General features: G+C 42.0%; 2 long non-coding RNA genes across 9 annotated transcripts in view; one reads left to right on the top strand and one right to left on the bottom strand.

Moving 5' to 3' along the window:
- The first annotated feature begins 1,074 nt into the window (after nt 1-1,074).
- The window catches only part of LOC141919686 (uncharacterized), a 78,790-nt gene continuing 60,683 nt past the window's right edge, over nt 1,075-19,181 (top strand). For 5 of the 6 annotated variants that reach the window (XR_012622066.1, XR_012622068.1, XR_012622067.1 and 2 more), the window contains exon 1: nt 1,075-1,838. This is a non-coding gene — a long non-coding RNA (uncharacterized LOC141919686). Of the gene's footprint in view, nt 1,839-5,942; nt 6,014-19,181 lie in introns of all 6 variants that reach the window. The other variant, XR_012622069.1, reaches the window with a different exon arrangement.
- Nucleotides 14,599-19,181, bottom strand: part of LOC141919687 (uncharacterized) — a 37,308-nt gene continuing 32,725 nt past the window's right edge. For all 3 annotated transcript variants that reach the window (XR_012622075.1, XR_012622071.1, XR_012622074.1), the window contains one exon: nt 14,599-19,181. This is a non-coding gene — a long non-coding RNA (uncharacterized LOC141919687).

Here is a 19,181-nt window from a genome sequence, read left to right as displayed (position 1 = left end):
TGGGCTGGGGCGGGGCGGGAGATAGCGGAAGATTTCCGAGGGACTCGCACTGTCCCCCAGAAAATCATCATCGGGAAGGCGTCCGTTGTCACGAAGCATAACTAAGAGCGGAAATCATCCACCCATAGATTTCACGAAAGCAAGGAGCGGGGAAAAAAAATCCAGACCTCGCCCGGTCCGACGGCTGTATTCCTGCCGGCGTACGCACCGCCCGCGTGTCCACCGCGGGTGTTTTTAGGGCGATCGCACAAGCGGTGTCACGGCCACGCACGCCTCCAGCCTTCCTCCTTCCCTCCAGCTCCTCTCTAACCCCGCCGTGACACCCCGCCGGCCTTGGTGCTAGCGAGCGAGGGTTTCCCCGGCTAAACATAGCAGGTTTTGCCAACGGAGCAGGAGTCCCGTGAATGTTTCCCCGAGCACGTTACAAGCAGCAGCACCAGCAGCTCCACAGAGCCCCGAGGCCGGAGCCGGGAGCGCCCGGCAGGCTCGGGCAAGCCCGCTCCCGGCCTCCGCTCGCCCGGGGCACGGCGGCTCTGCCTCCCGGGGCGGGAGGGGCGAGCCCTCGCTCTCCGAAAAAAAACCACAAAATAACAACAACTAAAAACCGAGTTGAAAGAAAAAAAAAAAAAAAAAGAGGCGCTTTTTTTTTTTTTTTTTTTTTTTGAGGCTTGCTACCCTGCGCCGTCCCCGCCGGCGGAAAGCTCGTCCCGTCCCGTCTCGTCCCGTCCCGTCTCGTCCCGTCCCGCGGCACCCGAGGGCGGTGGCCGGGGTGACCGTGGGCGCTCAGAACGGGGAGGGAAACGGGGGGTGGGCAAAGCTCGGCACCCGTTTGGGAACTCGCTCCCAAGCCTTGGCGGCGGTGGAAGGCCCTCCTCTGGTGTTTGCAGTTTTCTTTGTTTACATTCAGTTTAGAAACATTGGCCTTCGGCCAGAAACGCGCCGGTGTCCCCCCCCCGTTCCCCATTCCTTCTCGGGTGGCGGAGGAGAAGAGACTTCTTTCACGTTTCCCCCCCCTCCCCGGCTCTTAATCTGTTTTTCCCTCGTCTCCCCAAATTAACCCTTCGGTCACCTCGGAAAGAAAACGGGGCTGGAACGCTGCGTGCACCTGCCCTCGGAGCTCCCAGCCGAGGGGTCGCAACAGGTTCTACCGGGGGATGGAGGTGGAGGGCCCGGGCGAGGCGAGGCGCGGCGAAACCCCCCCCACCCCCCCCGGGGGGGGCCCGGCCGCTCGGTTCGGCGCGCCTCGCCCCGCCGCCCGCGGGGCGGTGCTGTGCGGCGGCGGCCGAGCGGGGAGGCAGCGCGGTTCTCCCCGCCGCCGCGCCGCCCGGTTCCCCCGGTGCCCGTGCCCGGGGCAGCAGCGGCGGCGGCGGCTGCGGAGAGCGCTGAGGTCGCTCGTACGCGCTGGGTTTGGATGTGTGTCCCCGTCGTGTGTGTGTGTGTCCGTGTCCCCCCCCCGCCCCGCCCCTCCACCCCGATATCTTCCACCACCACCCCTCGGCGAGGAGTAAGTGCCACCGCTCCGCCTTCTCCTTTTCGCAATGTTGACGCAATCTATAAATAGTGGAACAAAAGGACCAACTTCCTCGCAGCTTTGCTGAAACTGCACAAAAAAGGCAACCGGGGGGGGGACACACACACACGATTATTTTTTGATTTTATTTTTCTCCGGCTAAAAGGCGAATCCTCCCTCCCCCCACCCCTTCCCACACCACCCCCCCCGCTACTGGAAGATTTTTTTTTTTTTTCCTCGCTGTCTCCTATGCTGGCAACGTCCTGCGAGTGGCTATTTTGCTTTTGCACCGAGAGAAGGGCTTTCCCCCCCCGCTCCTCTGCTAACAGTAAGTGCCATTTAGCTACTGCCTTTTCGGGGGGCGGTGTGGGGTGCTGCCTGCTCGCCTACCTGCCTGCTGCCCCAGGAGCGGGCAGGAGGGACCAGGCGCTCCGGGGCCGGGGGGCGTTGGAGGCGCTTAGTGCAGTGGCGGGGAGGGGGGGGGGGGGGCAACGCCACGGAGCGAGCGGGGTTGGTCGGGGCGTGGGGGACCCTCAGATTTGCGGGGGGTGGAGAGGAGAACCGGTGAAATAAGGTGATCGGGAGAACGGACGGTTGCCGCTGCCCGCCGAACAAAAGCTGACGCTGATATTAAACGGGCTTTTGTTTGGGGGGGAAGTGTGTGCGTGTGTGTGTGCGCGGGGGGGGGGCGGACGGACGGACACCCCGCCCGCACCAAGTTGCCGTTCGGCGGAGGGCACCTTAGACTTGTTTACCGCTCGGCGCGGCGCTCACCGGCGTGTTTACCCTGCACACACGACGCGGGGGCTCCCCCCCCCCCCCCTCCCAACCACCCAACCCCTTCCCTCCTCCGCGCCCCAGGAGGTTGGGGGGGGGGAGAGGATGAGTGGAGGGGGGTTTAAAGCGGGGAGGGGTGGGGGGGTGCGCGGTCAGGAGATGCTGATACGATCACGCGTAAACCCCCCCCCCCCCCCCATTTGCCAGTCGGATCGGTGCAAGCGCAGGCAGTTACTGGCCGGAGGGAGAATTACATCATCCCCTGCTCCAGTGATGCTACCTTTCGTGCCGCTACCATGCGCGCAGGGAAACAAACGGGGGCGCGCCTCCCCCCCCCGCCCCGGCTCGGGCGCAAGCCCGAGCCGGGGCGGGGGGGGGGGAGGCGCGCCCCCGCGCCACTCACACACACACGCCCGCCCGAGTGTTTACAGCGCTTACACAGGCGTATTGTGACGTCGCCTGAGTGACAGCCCGCCGCGCCAACGGGGGGGGGACGCGGCCCCCGACGCCAAGGCGCCCCGCCCGCCTTTCCCCCCCCCCTCCTCCGCCACTTCCACGCCGCGCGGGGATCGGGGCCGTGAGCGGCTCCGCGCTGGGGGCGGCGGCGGCGGCGGCGGGGGGGGGGGGGGGGGAGTGTTTTACCCAAGACGAAATAATTCAGAAGTCAAATCAAACTTATACGCTCCGGTACGAGGGTGGCTTACAGGATGCCGATTAATTTGCGTTTATGACGTTTTATGACGTTTCAAGCGCATACTTATAGGCTCGAGAAGCGCTTGGAGAGAGGCGAGGTGGATTTGTTAGCGCGGGATGTCTGTGAAGTTAAATGCCCGTCTTAAGTCTTGCGCTTCCCTCCCCCCGCCCCCCCCCCCCCCCCCTCCCCGCCGGGATCACGCTGGGACACGGGGGGGGCTGGTCTCCTCCCGGGGCACACGCTCCGGAGAGGGTTTGGTACAGGGAAAACGTCAGCGTAGAAGCTGTCACAGCGATGGCCTTGAATTGTCCAGAGTGGACAATAAAAAGTTGATATTTTTTTTTTTTTTTAATGGGAAATAGATTTAAGCACCGAGGACAAAAATCTAGATTTCACACATCGTATGCTTTCCCCAGTGTTACAAGTGTAATGTTCTATAGGGTTAGAAACTTGTTGCAATATGCTACTGGGGTGGAAAAAGTGAGGGGTTTGTACTCTGTGAAAATATTGAAAAACAACAAAAAGTGTTTTACAAACTGATACTTGTCGAGAATTGTTTGCCAGAATGCAGCACTGTAAAATTATCACTAAAACATCAGCATTTACTCACTGCAAAATTCAAGTAACCGTGACCCCCTGTTTAGTAGTACACACAGTTTTTAATGTGTTAATGGTTTGGGTTTCTTCAAAGTGTATTACTTTTTGAAGTCTGGGTGTTTCTATTTGTGCAGAAAATAGACTGAGAAGCTTTGAGCTCCTACTGTTACAAAAGTTAAAAGGAAACAAAGTTGAGCTGCTAAGTCGGCAGTCTGGAATGAGTCAATAGTATCTCCTTTGTCCTGCTAGCTTTCTCTGCTGTGCTGTATCTTTGCTCTATTTCCTCTGCACAAGCAAATGAGCATTTTTACCTTCAGTATATTTAATCATTAGACTTTATAGGTCTCCTGGCTCCTAAATATTCTAACCTACCAGTAAAACTCAAATGCATCTGCCTTTCCAGGCTGTATACAACAGTCGTGATACCATCGATGACAGTACGCTCACTTCTTTAACCACATAGATAGATACACATTTTCCATTATCTGTAATTAATGGGGCAAATTATTCTTGCTTTGTTGTAGCAAGCCTTCATAAGGGAACAAATATGCCTTTTTAAAGTATTCCATCATCTCTTGTTTTTACCAAAAAAACCCCAACAAACCAACAAAAAGAAGATTGGGACGGGGACACGAAGGAGATGTAAATAACTCCCCTCCTCGTTTACTTGGGGATTCCCTGGGAGTCTCAGAGGGCAAGGAGGTAACATAGCTGGCTTTTACAACAGGATCACAGGTCCTGACACAGGGTCACAGAGAATCTATGCTTGGCTAGCCCTGTGCTCCAGTTTTGTTTAGCTGGTAGCTAGTCCCTTGAGGGATCAATGTCAACTTAAGCATGCTAACTTCTACAAGCAATGGGTTGGCCAGTGACCGAGAGCTGTGACTGGCTCCTGGAGGGTTCCCTAGTTCTGCTGCACTTGGAGCTTGAGTGCTGCTGCCAGGCTGCTTCTGCAGCTCTGGAGCTTGTCACAGAAACAAATCAAAGTGGCAACAGTATAAAGCAAACCCCAACACTGTCGCTTTTCTGAAAACAAAAGGTGGGCAGATGTATTAAGTGGATTGGAAAAGCAGTTTGGGTAGGGACATGGCTTATAGACTGAGGCACAGAAACTGGAGCCAACTCCCATCACCGTGAGCTAAGTTTCTGTGTACCTCAAAACCACTTTGCTCTCAAATTCTGGCCTTGGGATTGGTATTACTAGTTCTGCAGATCATCCCAGAGATGATAAACAAATGTCAATTCAACAGTCCATATGTAAAGGTATTAGTGTTCAGCAAACAAAATAGGAGCATACTTTCTCTGTATTACATATATGTCTTAAATTAATCCATTAAGGAAGGAGGTACATATATATATGTGCACACACACATTAATATCTCCTCACATTAATACTTCCTTCTGGTTTAACTACCAAAAAGCACTGGAGACTAGAGTTGGGTTACTAGAGTACAAAGAAAAGGGAAACTGTATTAACTCACTGGGAGGTTGATACCTGTATTTTAATATATACAGGATGTAGTTTTTACTTAATTTAGGTCTGCAAGATCAAGATAATATTTTTTTGTTTTATAAAAATAAGGCTTGTTGATTATTAATTTATCTAAGTCTGCTTTTCTTTTGATTACCTGAATTACATAAATGAGTAATTTAACATATGATTATCTGAATGACCATTCCTTTCCCTTTGCACACTTGAAAAAGATTATCAGTCAACTTCTGCTATAGTATTCTATCTGTGACCATCCGGACTGTACCATTTGGTGTCTGATACTTTTTAGTTTTTTTAAATGCAATTCTGTACTTCAATCTCAGTTCTTTTAAAAAATGCAGTCTCATAATTCCTAATGAAAACAAGCAGTTTTCTCTGGTGACCAAAAAGGCCTATGCTATGAATTTCTACAGCTTTCATTTAAAACTCTAAACACATTTCTATCTTTTCAGTTGTAAAGGGTGTTACTAACTTACATTTGGAAATTTGACTGATACAGACAGCATAGTCTTCCTGGTTCTGCAAGCAGGCAGTTCCAGTGTTTCAGCTTTTGCACAGTAGCACTTTAACAAGCAGCAGCCATGCATAACTAACAAGACTGCAAGTCCAGTTACTGCTTTTTAGAAGCCTGTACCCAGCATTTAAGTTACATGACATGTCCATTTTATATTGTTGCAGACATATGACAAAACTATTAACAGCGGGAAAATGTAGTAGTTATTCACAATGGATAAGATACAGGGGGAGAAAAATATTTTTAAAAATGGAGCCTGAGGCACAGGAAGAAAGCAGCACAGCTCCAGCTATCCTTTTATAGTAACTGGTGTTTTATGGAAAGTGGGAAAGGAAAGAAAACTCTCTCTTCCTTCCAGCAGCTAGCCAGTGATAGCATGACCCTTCTAACTGAAGACCTGGTGAAATTCCTGGAGAAATCTTTATGCAGGTTTCATTTCTAGTATCTGGAAATGAGAAGTATTGTTTTCCCCAGTTCCTTCTCTTGAACCTACTTCTGGATTCTGGGTCTTATCCTCTAGCTATACCAATGGGTGTCTAATAGAACAGTTTTTAAGTTTGGCATTAATGTTTCATAAAAAGTAATATATTTTTCAGAATATTTTGAAGTACTGTAGTAGTTTTCACTAATATTTTCTACATGTACAGTTAACATTCTGAATACTACATAGGTATAGATGATACTAGCTAATCAGGGCATTACTTTAAAATGTGTACATAATGTGTACACAAGACACACCTAGCACAGACTAGGTGCTCTCAGCATGTTACAGTTACAAATATATCTTTTGTAAAAGATGAATGAATATTAGGAAATCAGTAGTAGTTCATCAGATGAGGAATATGCCCTTTAAACTGCACGAAGAAGTAAAAAATAAATATGCCAAAAACTAGGCAACACTAGCTGGCAAAACAGAATATCGAAACCACTGTACTTTTTCAGGACTCTTAGTATTCTTGTTTCTGGCTGAACGTGGTATGTGCATGAACAACTTTTCTTATAAAATAATAAATTTCACAAAGATTCCACTGTATGACAGTGTACTGATTGGCTGTCACAACTACTGACTAAATATTACTTTTGGTAGTCTTTCCAAGCTAAATCTATGAACTACTATATCTGAATAACTTTTAAATCCATACCCACAAGTGAAACTCCAACAAACCAATTTCCTGACTTGCACATTGTCTATTCTTGTTTGTAAAGATCTGTTTAGTAATCTACTTTAGTTTATCAATCTTACTTCTATTAGCTGGGTAGAGAAATACTAGATAATATCTTTTGATTTGGAGTTTATTTCATTTTAGTTTTACAACACTAAACAGTGCGATAAACACTGCAGACTAATGAGAAGGAGCTCCACGTTAGTGCAATCACTTCAGTTTCGTAACTCCTACAGATTTTTATCCCTTACAAGCAATGATTTACATGCCAGTAAGGGAAAATGAAAATGAGGGGGAAGCTCATTATAACCCTGTAAGTGTACTTAGTTTCTCGTAACACGGACTAGATTAAACCTGGCCTATGTCACCAGAACTGTGAAGGGTGAGAGCAAAGGGTCCTTTCTCATCATGGTCATGCACAATTAATGCTCTCTTCACTCAATAGAGAAAACCAGACCCAAAATGGGAAGGAGGATCTGGGCTACTATTCTTTCACCTTCACTCCCCACCCCCACCCTCTGAGATGTAGAGAAAGGATCAGGTTGCACTATTTTAAAAGCTGGTGCAGTATGCACACTTTCTCAGTGTATTAGAGAGCACTAGGAGAAAATCTCTCTCAGAGCTCCCTGCAGGAGCACATGCTGCTTCACAACATCCTTTACTCAGGACTGTGACTTATCAACAGAGCTGAGCCTTCAATTAAGTGATGAAAACTTCCCCTGTAAACGTATGATATTTTTAGGGATGTATACAAATAAGAATATTGAACTAACTTACCTTTGACACATGGTTTTGAAAGCTTCATGCTTGATGCAAGTCATCAAAACCAAACTATGACAATAGCTCAACACTACAGGTAAAGTAGACCTGTAAATAAATGAAAAAAGAAATTAAGTGACTTAGCACAATTTCCTGAATACGCTTAAATAAACTGGATTGATTAACACATTAAAGAATATAATTGCTCTCTCTTTCATTCCACTATCTGAGTGCAGATTGCTAGTTACTGTTCCTACAGACAAATCAAATTAAATCTATATCAAGGTGAAAGATGGATGGTGTTTTGGCCAAGGTTTGGAATGGGAGTTCAAATGAGGGACATAATCCTGTCCCCGAGTCAGAATTTCATGAGTGGCTTTTTCATTCTAAGATAGGGGTAATTAAAACTGTTCTACCACTCACTGAATCTAAGAGACAGAATAATGCTTACAGGATGCCCCAAGGCTACATATACTAAGGTTATAAAAAGTCTAAAATAACCTAAGATCTGAAGTAAGTGTCTAGCAACATTTTGTTTACCTGTGTATTTGTCTTTTCAAAGAACAAGAGTTCCAGATGTAAGGTGCCTAGTTAGCAGTGCCTACTGGATGGCAAAAGGCTAATCCAGCTAGGAAGATCTCCCTTAAAGGAGTTCTCATGCTGTATCACGTCTTCACATAAAAGAACCAAAAATTATGATGATTGAAATCCTCCCCAGTCTTCCACACTTTTCACATCAGATATGAAGACCTGACTGAGAAAGGGCACTAAAAGCCTCATATCCCACCCAGGGAAGGATCCTTCTGTAGGAATTATGGAAGGAAACCATAAGCTTCCTGCTGTTGGAATAGGGGAAGTTTTGAGTGCAGTGGGAGGGTCTGCACAAAGCACTGCATAGATGCTGGGCTGTGAGTCAGTGGCACTCAGAGGCTAGAAAAGCTGTATCATTATGGTATCATCTGTCAAAGCGGCCCAACAGTGAGAAGGTATAAATGCTGTTTAATCTTGCCTCAGCCACTTCCATCTGAGCTCTGTGAGTTTTAAAAGGAAAAAAAATCTCATTCCAGGCTTAAAAAAAGGTTGAGATCTATACATAAAAAGCTGTGTACTAGATCTAGGTATTACTATTGTAGTTGTTACTAACACACGGTTTCAACATACAGACTGGGAGACATTTCACTTGAAAGCAAGAATTAAAATAATGACAGGTTGTGTCATATGACAACAAATTTACAAGTAGTAGCACAACTGTCCTTTTCTCATGCACAAGATTCATCATTCTAGAGGGAGAGCCTCTGGAAATATGCAAGAGGCACATAAAAATGGAGGGAAAGATAAGAAAAGAAGTTTAATTTCTGATGCTGAGTTGGAAGACTTCTTCATCTTCGTCAAATAAAAAAGCAGTATCCTATTTACTTTCTGATGCCTTGAAAATGAATGAATCAAAGCCCACACATTCTCTTGCAAATCATGTCACAAGGATTCTACCTCTCTATGCCCCTGAGGTCATGAGTGACCATGTACTGACCCCAACAGATGCCTTGCGCCATTTCTTTAACACAACATACACCTCTCTAACCACTTGAGCCCATATGAGTGCTAAACATCACATGCCGCCTCCCCTGACTTTTTTTTTATTTTGGCAATCTATACCACCCCAAAAAAATTTCTATCATCTTTTATGTCTCTCTGCAGCCTTTCTTACACTGAGAAGTTCCTTGATACTTTAGCAGACATGTGTTAAGGTATAAGGAAAAGCATAAAAAGATAAGATCAGGGAGACACTCGACAGGTTTTTAGAAAAATGAATGCTTTATATCAAAGAAAATCTTTTTCAGCTGGAAGAGGCTCATGTTTATATTATCACGCAGACTTTTGCTGAAAGGGAAGGAAACAGTAACTGTAGACAGTAGTTCAGAAGGAAGTTCTGTTACAGTACAGACCAAAAAATTTAAGTTCTTACAGTGTATAAAACATGTAATCAATGCTGAACTTAAATACTGAGCTGTGAGTGTGGACTGCTCTTTAATGTGTCCAACAGCCTTAACGCTGAAACCTATACAAGGAGATAATTAATACAATAGCATTCACCAAGCACAAAACTGAGATATTCTTTCATTGAAACTTCTCCAGCTCTAACAAAGACACCATTCAAAAAAAAAAAAGCATTTCAAAGATCACTGTAGATGCTGGACATAGACTGATTCTTGAGTTAAAGACAGACATCCGCTAGCCAAAAGGAATAACTCGAACAAAGGAGAGACTTTTAAGTTTCCGACTTTCAAGTTTGAGACCTCTAGTTTGAACTTATCTATGTTTTCACACATCAGTAGGTTCAGCAGAGTTAGAAATATCCAGTATGTGTAATGAAAACAATCTCTATCAGTGGATACAGCATGAACATGATAACATATGTTTTCCAAGCCTAGAGCAATTGTTAAGCAATTACTATTTGTCAAGGCGACACACTTGATAGTCAGGGTCATCTAACCCTAGGTCATCTCCTTCTACCTTATTCTGAGGCAAGTCTCTGTAACTCAGCTGCCCAGCTTTCTTTAATTTGCTCTGAACGTAAGTTGCAGACACAGGTTTCTCTCGCTACACACAGCGAGAAAGCCGAGGGAGGCAGAGGCAGCGGCAAGGGGTGCAGTTACTGCACCGTGATGGCTCATATAAGCAACAGCTGCTGGGGTTTTGTTCCAAGATGAAGGAGGGCCTGCGCAGGTCAGAGGGGACTCCTGGACAACTGATTATTAACCAGGGCTTTCTAAAGCACTTGCAAGGCCCGCATTGTGTTTGCTTAGGACCCAGAACTACAAGTACATGTTATCGGCAGACTGGGTGGATTGGCTTGTGTCTCCGAGTTAAATTATCAATTCTGGCTACCTTTTAAAGCAGAAGAGAGAAAGACCTTGTCTTACACAGTCTATTTTGGTACAGTTTTACATTTGGGGTTTTTTTCATCATTTTAAAGACTCTTATTCAGCTAAATATACCTTCTTTACAAAATATGAATCTCTTTGCTATCCAGATTGTTATTTCATGCCTGTACAATTTTTCTTTAATCATCTATATAACTAGCCTCTGATTCTTAATTTTTACATTTTATGATAGAAAATTTAATGGATTTTCTTTACGACATGATTCAGTCTTCCAATTATAATTTGTAAAGTGTGTGCAGATGGAAAATGGAATTCAATGAAAACGTAGCAAAAAAGAACTTCATTTTTTATGAGTTAAATTAAATAACCATAGATGTACATAACATGTAAGAAAAAAAAATATCAAAACATACTGTACTGAAAACTGATTTATTCAACAAGGACTAATCACTGCTAGTTGGTGAACTTAAGTGATTGTTTCCAGTCAACATGACCTTCAAGACTTTATAACTAGTACATCTCATTCTCTTACAATTTTCATTCATGATCAGAAAAAACTGAAATTGCCTGCTTTTTCATTTTCTAGTGGATTTTTCAATTTTGAACACAGTAGTCATTAATATAAAGTAGATGAGTACATTAAAAGAGAAAAAAAAAGCTATCAGGAGCAGGTTCTGCATTCCGTAGGTTATAGTTCCAACTGCTCTGCCAATGACTTCTACCCCTTCAGTGGTCTGACTTTCTCTAAAACTTTGGCATCAAAAAATGTCTTGCATAGTATTTTTATTGTGTTATTTTAAAATACTATAGTAAATTTAATCTTAATACCAGCTGCCCTATTTCTATACTTAATTTTAAGTGGTCTTGTTAAAAAAGAAACATTTCATTTAAGTAAGTGTACATATAAAACTCATTAAGCATATATTAATCATTCCAGGAGGCCACACAAGTAATAGAAAATGTGGATTCCTTCCTTTCTGATTTATCAGCCATTTATGCTGTAGTATGTTCAAAACAGAATGGGTTCCTACTGTGCCTGCTGGTGTACATACAAAGTTAAAGAGACAGAGCCCTGGCACAAAGGTTTGCCTTCATTTGCTCAACACCTGAGGTGTTAAAAGTAAAAAGCCAAACAGGAGAGGTTTTTGGTTTGTTGTTTTTTTTTTTTTAAAGCACTGGCTGTTCAGGTGCAGATTTACCAGCAGCAGGAGGCAGAGGGTGAAGGGATGTTATGAAGGGCTCTAGATCTTCCCCTGTTCCTCTGTCCCTTCCTATTCCCCTCCTCCTCGAGCTCTAGCTGTGTTCACCTATGCCTATCTACCAAAAATTGGAAGGACTTTAAGCTGACCAGGGAACTGAACATAAGCATCGACCACCTTAATCTCTGCTAAATATAGATATTTCTCATTGAATTTCCTTGTCCTTGCTAAGTGACTTAGGATAAATACTATCAGGACAACTCCCCAAGGTGAATGGAAGAGAGGAAAGTTATTTCTGAGAATATCCAAAGGTTGTGATCGTGGCTTGCTGAATTTTGGAACATGACTTACAGATCTGGCATTGCAGATCTGTGAATTTGATTTATTCATGTAACAAGGATCAGAATGAAATTCCTCCTCCCAAATTACTGTGACGGAAACAACATCCAATGTATTTTCTATTAATTTTCTTCTCTTTTCTTTGGTGGGCTCAAAGATTTCCTCTCTGCAGTAGAATCTGAAAGCCAGCATAAAGAACAAGAAAAGTCACTACTCAAAACTACAGTGGTAGCAATAAGTTTCTAAAGAGATAAAGATGAATAAAGTTTGGTTTAGGTAAGAGCATTGATTAAGTGAGGAAAAAGAGGTGATGTTTCATATGTCATAAAATCTTTTAAATACCAGAGACTACGTAGTTAGCAAAGCTGACAGTGCAGTAAAAGGAACAAGAATGACTGACTAAGGTTGGCTCTAGCTGGTTGAATTTAAAGAGGGGGAGGTCCTAAAAGTATTTGTTTCATTTTTGCAAAGACTGCCAGTAGGCCAAGATTCATAAATAAACTTTAAGAATACAAGAGAGGTCAGACTGGTTCAGGCCAGGCATACACTTGTCCCATTTACCTATCTCCAACAGCAGACATAAGCCAATTTCTACTCAAGTACTCTCTCGGAGAACAGCAGGACTCGGACAAGCACATTTGATAATCCCCATGGGTTCCAGCGTCCAACTTTGTTTTAGATAGGGGTGTTTCCTGAGCCTGATGTGGTTTGTCTAGTCAGTGACCATTACTAGATCTCTCTTCTAAGGTCTCGTGCAGTCACACCTTAGGTCCGTGTGAACGTCTTTCATCCATAGGCAAAGAATGTCATGAGTGTGTTACCCATGAACACATAAAACAATATAATTTCTTCTATTATTTGCTTTGAACCTGCCTACCTGCCAGCTTCATCTGATGCGCCCTCAACTTTTTTTATCGATAGAGAAGGTGAAAAGTTGATCCCTGTCCATCCTTTTCATGTGTGATTTTAAAACATTTATTGCTGTTTTGAAGAAGTGTTGGAGGGGTGCTGTAGTTAAAGTCTCTGAAAAAGAATCCATTGCCCCTGTGCTGGAAATCTATTTCTTCTTAGCTCTGCCAATCAACCACCAGTTTGCCTGCTATCTGTGGCAGATGCTGAAGCTGCTATTGCACAGAAGTCCTTCCAAGATCCTGGGGAACTGGAAGCTTAGATGAGCACATTCTGAGAGAGCCATTCTTTCCCACTGTTAGGAAAGATGCATTAGAGGAAAAGATGCAGTCATGCATATTGTGCTCTTAAAACCCTGCTGGTCTTTCTGCAAGCAGAATCTAAAAGATTAGTAGGGAGTGGAAATGAAGAGAAGAAAATGTGCCAATGCACAGAAATCAGCCCTGTTCTAAGAAAATTACTTGCTAAGAACTAAAGCTCAACGAATCAATGTAAACTTTATATAAAAACTGAAGTAGAAAACTGAAGATAAAGTAGTTCAAGCTTCCTCTAAAGGACGAGGGCATTGTTTCTAGAGTTTGGCAGTAGACCTTAAGTGGGCACAGTTAACATCATAATTAAAACAGCAGAAGCTTGTGAGAGTTTCCTATTATTTCAGTAGGAGATTCATAACCCATGCAGTATACTCCCATTTTCCCTGCTATGTGTTTTACAAGGCACAGGAATATTCCTCAAGCAGACAAGAAAGCCATGTTTGCATTAGTAAAAAATGATATGGATAGGTAAGACAGGTCTCCAACCTTAAGTAAAAATATAAACAAAGGCCTTTCAGAAATCTTACTATAACGTAAGGCATATTGTATCCCTGTACAGAAGAAGATAAGCAGGTAGTGCAGAAGAATGCACTTTTGGAGAAATTATGTAAACTCCAGTTAGTGTCAAAGCTATTAAACAGTCCCGTACTATTGAAGAGGTTAAGGGAGACTGACGATGCTAGGATACTCAAGACAGAAAGTCTTTTCATTTAGGTTTGTGAGTAACTCTAAAGTGACTCTATTTGACACAAAATAATCTGTACTGTTGCAAAATAGTTTCTGTCAGCAGATTTCACCTAGGCAACACCCAGTCTATCAACTATAATCATACTGGGTTTGGCTGCAGGATCTGATTATGATTTTGGAAGAGCATGTCTGGCTAAGAAGGTAAAGAAACTGTACTGAAAGTTTCACAAGACACAAAGAAAGGTTAAAAAAAAAGGTGTACAAACCCCATGTTATTAAACAGGTAAGCAAAACATTTTTTCAAGAGCTCTCAGCATCCCTCTAGTTAGAACGGGACACCCATTCGTGTCTGTTACGAACAAGTGCACGTTTAGCAGTCCCCATTTGAAAAAGGTAACTCTGGAAGACAGATCATTGCTGTTGACTCCCTGCTACGATGGCTTAGATGGTTAGACATGATGAAGGTCAGAAAGGTTCAGAGCTAGAGTTACCAGCTCTAACCCCAAATGATGTCTGGTTCTGACTGGCTTAATTCAGAGCCATATGTCACATAAAAGTTCCTGAAGATGGTCCTGCCCCTCACTGGCTTGTTGACAAAACATATAATTAATTATCACATTGACTACTGGTACTTGTTTGGTAAGTCCCTGAAAAACAAACCCAAATGTACTTTTTGTTCAAGGCAGAGGTTCCTGACTCTGAAATACTTATATGGAGACAAAGCATCCCCTGAGCATCACAGAGATTTTGAATGTGAGCAGATCCCTATCTCTGAATAGACCTGTCTGACACCCAGACCCTTGGTACCTTAATGTATGAAGACAACACAGTACTGAGTATCATTTGTTCAAAGTTTAATGAGGAGAGGACTTCTTTGTGTACCATAGACATCTGGTGCGGTATGTACCAGGTAGTTGCAAGGCTGTGGTTTCAGTCAACTTTATGCACAATGTAGATAAAGTACAGAATGTTTTGTGAGAGACTATAAATGCTGAGATGCTTTCACTGATCTTAAAAGATAACCTAGAAGATGATTTAATTGGCCTGCTACTGCATAGGATCTCTCCTCTGGGAAGTAAAAAGCCCTTGATAATATGATGTATAACAGCAAAATCATAACCAAGTGTTTCAAATCAATGTTGCTGGTTTTGTAAGTCTGAGAACTATTGATCATATAGTTTTAGACCTGTGTGAACTGAATCAATCATCTATTGTGGTACTACACTTCAGTCCTTTATCTTCTGAGACAGGCTGTGATGATGGCTACTTTTTCTGGGAGGAGGCAGGGGGAACACAACAGCGATAGAAAATTCCTTCTTGGTTCATGAGAAAGACTGAAGGGTAGCCCTCTGTAATGTACTCCAGTGCTCCTATGAGGAATCTAATGTCCTTTCTCTGCTGCATGGACCCCTATGTAAAAATAGACATCTTGCAGGCTGGCAGTTCAAAATCCCTGAGGATTAGTGATTGGTTAGGAGATTATGGGTACTACTGCAGTCTGAATTTGAAATAGCAAATGAAAGTGCTGAGGCACTGATAGTTGACACTGAACTGCTAGCCCCCTCACCCTCTGTAAAGTTGTAGATACAGAAGGCTCTGTCACTGATTTGTAATGGTACATTTGCTTCTGCAATCAGTCGTAGAAGGGAATCTATTTCTGGTGTTTATTGTTTCTAATAAGCCGGATAGTTTGTTAGAGAATAAGGGAGAGGAAAGCGACAAGACCAGCAAGTCACTCAGACTATGTACAACACGGTACTGAAAATACAAAGACAATCACTACTATCGGAGCTATAAATACATAAGGCATTCAACACAAAGCCAGTCACTATCACAGTCCCTGCAGGGAGTGTGCAAGTAATAAAATAGGTCTTTTCAGGCCCTGGGCTTTAAAATACATGAATCAAAGACATGCCATATTGCTGATGAATCTTTTATCCCTTGCTACATTCATGGGCAGCAACTTGTGCTGGGAATCAGGCTGCTCTTGCCTCCATCAGACCTCCCTGCCAATATAAGTGGACTCTGGTAATGAATATGTACCCCAAGGTCAGAATCACAGCTTTTAGGACACTGAATAAGAGACACTGTCTTAAATCATAATTATAGCTTTATTTGTGGAATATAGAAATAAATTGATTTCTGTTCAAGGGAAGTCTTCTTCCTCCCTCCCCTGCTGTATGTTTCCTCTTGGAAAAAGGAAATGTTACTATGGGACATGTTGCTCTCTGAAGAATCACACTATGGAAAATCTTAAACCCCAGTAACTTATGATTCCTTTATCCATATATAAAGATAGATATCTAGTATTTTGATAATGGTCATAAGAAGACTTAATTTACTGCATGAAGTTAATTATACTATTACATATAAAGTTGAAAGAATCACATAGTACATATACTGCATTATCTCCATCTTTGTGGTATAATGGAAACAATGAAATCATGAACATTTGTACTCATGTCACTATTTAATGCCCTGAGGATAGTGGACATGAGGGTCCTTCAAGCAGTAGTCTGCTGGTACCATCTAATGGACTCTGCTTGTCCAAATAATTTGGCCTTGCACTCATGGGGCACACACATACCAGCAATGAAATTCATCTACACTACCACTCAAAAAGAAGCAGCCAAAAGCATCCCAGATGAGTTATTCATACTCTTTATAAAAATTGGGCAATTAAAATAACTCTCTGTGCTTTGGCCAACTTAGATGGAAAACTAGGCTATACAAATTCACACACACGCAAACTGCATTAAGAAGACAACTATCTCTTTACACTGTTACCGTACATCACGGTATTATTCTGCAGAGCCAAAAACTACATACAAATACACTTTCTAGTACTCCAGGGAAAATATTTTCTTAATTCTGACATTTTCTTATTTATTTCTCAAAATTGGCCAAAAAACTTCCACACTCTTATATGCTAACACTTATACTTTCCAACCTATATCTGACCATAGGATTGTCTTTCTGAAGTACAGTTTCTACTACTTTGTCCAGTCTAATTGTGGTTATGTTAAATAAGGGGATTACCACCACTTTAAAACATCATTAAATCTGCTAAAATAGGGTAACTCAGAATAACTGCACACCATGTTTTCCCAATTCTGCCTCCAATTCTACATTCTCCGGCCAACTTAAATAAATATTATATCATTCCAGTTTCCTTGTATATGGTTGTTTTCCTCACTTAATCAAACTGCATATACTCTTCTTCTTCCTAATCACCCTTTAATTATTCTTACTGTTTCTGAATGTCCTTATTTAACCTGTAAGTAATATTTTCAAAATTATTAAATGACAAATTCATTTGCACCTTTGAAAATGGGGCATTAGATCCTTCTATATTATTAGCTCTATATTTTTCTGACTATCATACTATCCAAAATAGACACAGGCACCTTGCTGGGGGTTGATTTCTGTAGTAGCTGCATTGGGCCTCTGAAGATATGCAGGAAAATGAAATTTTTCATCATAATAAATCCCCTCTGGTTAACTAAATATTTTCATTAGTCAGCAAAAATTATTTTTAAACTGTTCAATAAAATATTAAATGGGAAAGCTGAAAATATAGTTTGCATTTTATAACTTAAAATTATAAATATAAATGTGAATGTTCAATAACAACAATTATTAAATTAATATACACGTTGAAAAGCAAGTTCTGACAAGCAAAACCAGACAACCTTAGATTTCAATTGTAAGTAAAAGGAGCCTTAGTAGTTTTCTCATTTTTCTCAATTTGTTCAATTCATTAAGGCATCTCACAATTTAGACCATTATTCTCTCTTCAAGAAACATGTTGGATCATAAGCTACTTCTCATGTGAAGTCAAGTCACTCAACTTTCAGAGGCCTTTTTAAAGCAGTATTTCACTTCTACCCAGGAATTATATTTTCCTATACTTGTAAAAAAGTGTGAGTTAAACATTCTAAAGTTATTTGCTAGACATGTTCCCCCAAAAGCTTCTCTGACCTATACTGTTTTTCTTCTATATAAACTGTATTAATATAAAGGTGCAGTGGTATGTAATTCATATTCTTGAATAATTCTATTCAAGTTGACAACAATCCTTCTCCAGATTGGCTTGTATTATAAAGGTTTTAAGACTTTAGTGGTCTCTTTCTAAGTTAATTCTCAAATAGCGTAAGTAGATGTCTCCTACTTTAAAAAAACATAAACCAAAGCCAGGTAAATCTAGATGATTCAAGTGCAGTATTAAACAGAAAAGTTATACTGGAACCCCTTGGCTCTGTATCAAGATAACAAGATGGAGTGAGCTACAGAAGTGAAGGGGTGCTACTTTTCTTACTCAGATCTTCCTCTCTGGGAGGTTAACTGAGTGAAAGTCACCTGATTCTCTGTACACTATTCACATTTTTAATACAGCTGCTTCTAATAATTGAAACGTTTCTAACACAATTTGAGGGAAGAAGGTACAATAAAATGTCCATTTGTAAATGTTCACAGCCTTTTCTGTCACAGACCCAATACAAGAAAAACCACTGGAAGATAAACACTTTAATTTGAAGACTTTAATTATTGTTCGATATGAACATCTAAGTCCTTAAGCAGCTAACAGATTATCACAGTAATAAATACAAACGGTTTTCTCATCATCCTTCACATTGAATTTCTTAGACAGAACAGACATGCTAGCCAGTATTCTGAATGGACTGAACTCTGTCAATATTCTGAATAGGCAAATGATCTTCATTCCTTCAACATCCTTGCTCTCCCATGTTACATATTTTCTGTTCTAACAAAAGCATATACACGAATGATCCACATTATAATCAAGGCCATGAATGCTGGTAACGTGAGCCATACATATTCTTTAATGTTGTTTTTGAGTACAGGAAAATAAAATATCTTGAGGTTTGGAGCAGAAATACAAGTGATACTTTCTAATATCACTAACTAATTTCACTTTAGGGTTCCATTATCACAGCAGAGATACTAGTATTCATTTTTATTACTAACAGGCTTTACTTGCCAAAGTAAAAATAGGCTGTTAACCACAGAAAGTAAAATTCATCTCAGAGTTCTGGTTCTGTTTAGGAATCAGACTTTTTCAGATATTCTGTCAAATAATAAACTCTAGTTACCTATATGTGACTTAAAAAGAAACTACATGTGTTCTGAATGCAGAATATTTCACCGTAATATATACAAAGCTATACATACCTGAAGAGCATGTGCTAGATAGAATTAGAAGCCAAGGAAAAAGGGTATTGACAATGCTGAAACCAACTTCCTGCCCGGAGGATCAAGTAGTGTAAGCAGAGTAATAGTACTGTTTGCACGAACGGGTAAAACGCTTTATCCTTATGGATGAT

This window comes from Strix aluco, chromosome 2, assembly GCF_031877795.1.
Source record: "Strix aluco isolate bStrAlu1 chromosome 2, bStrAlu1.hap1, whole genome shotgun sequence".
Taxonomy (NCBI): Eukaryota; Metazoa; Chordata; class Aves; order Strigiformes; family Strigidae; genus Strix; species Strix aluco.
This window is presented reverse-complemented; position numbering and strand designations above follow the sequence as displayed.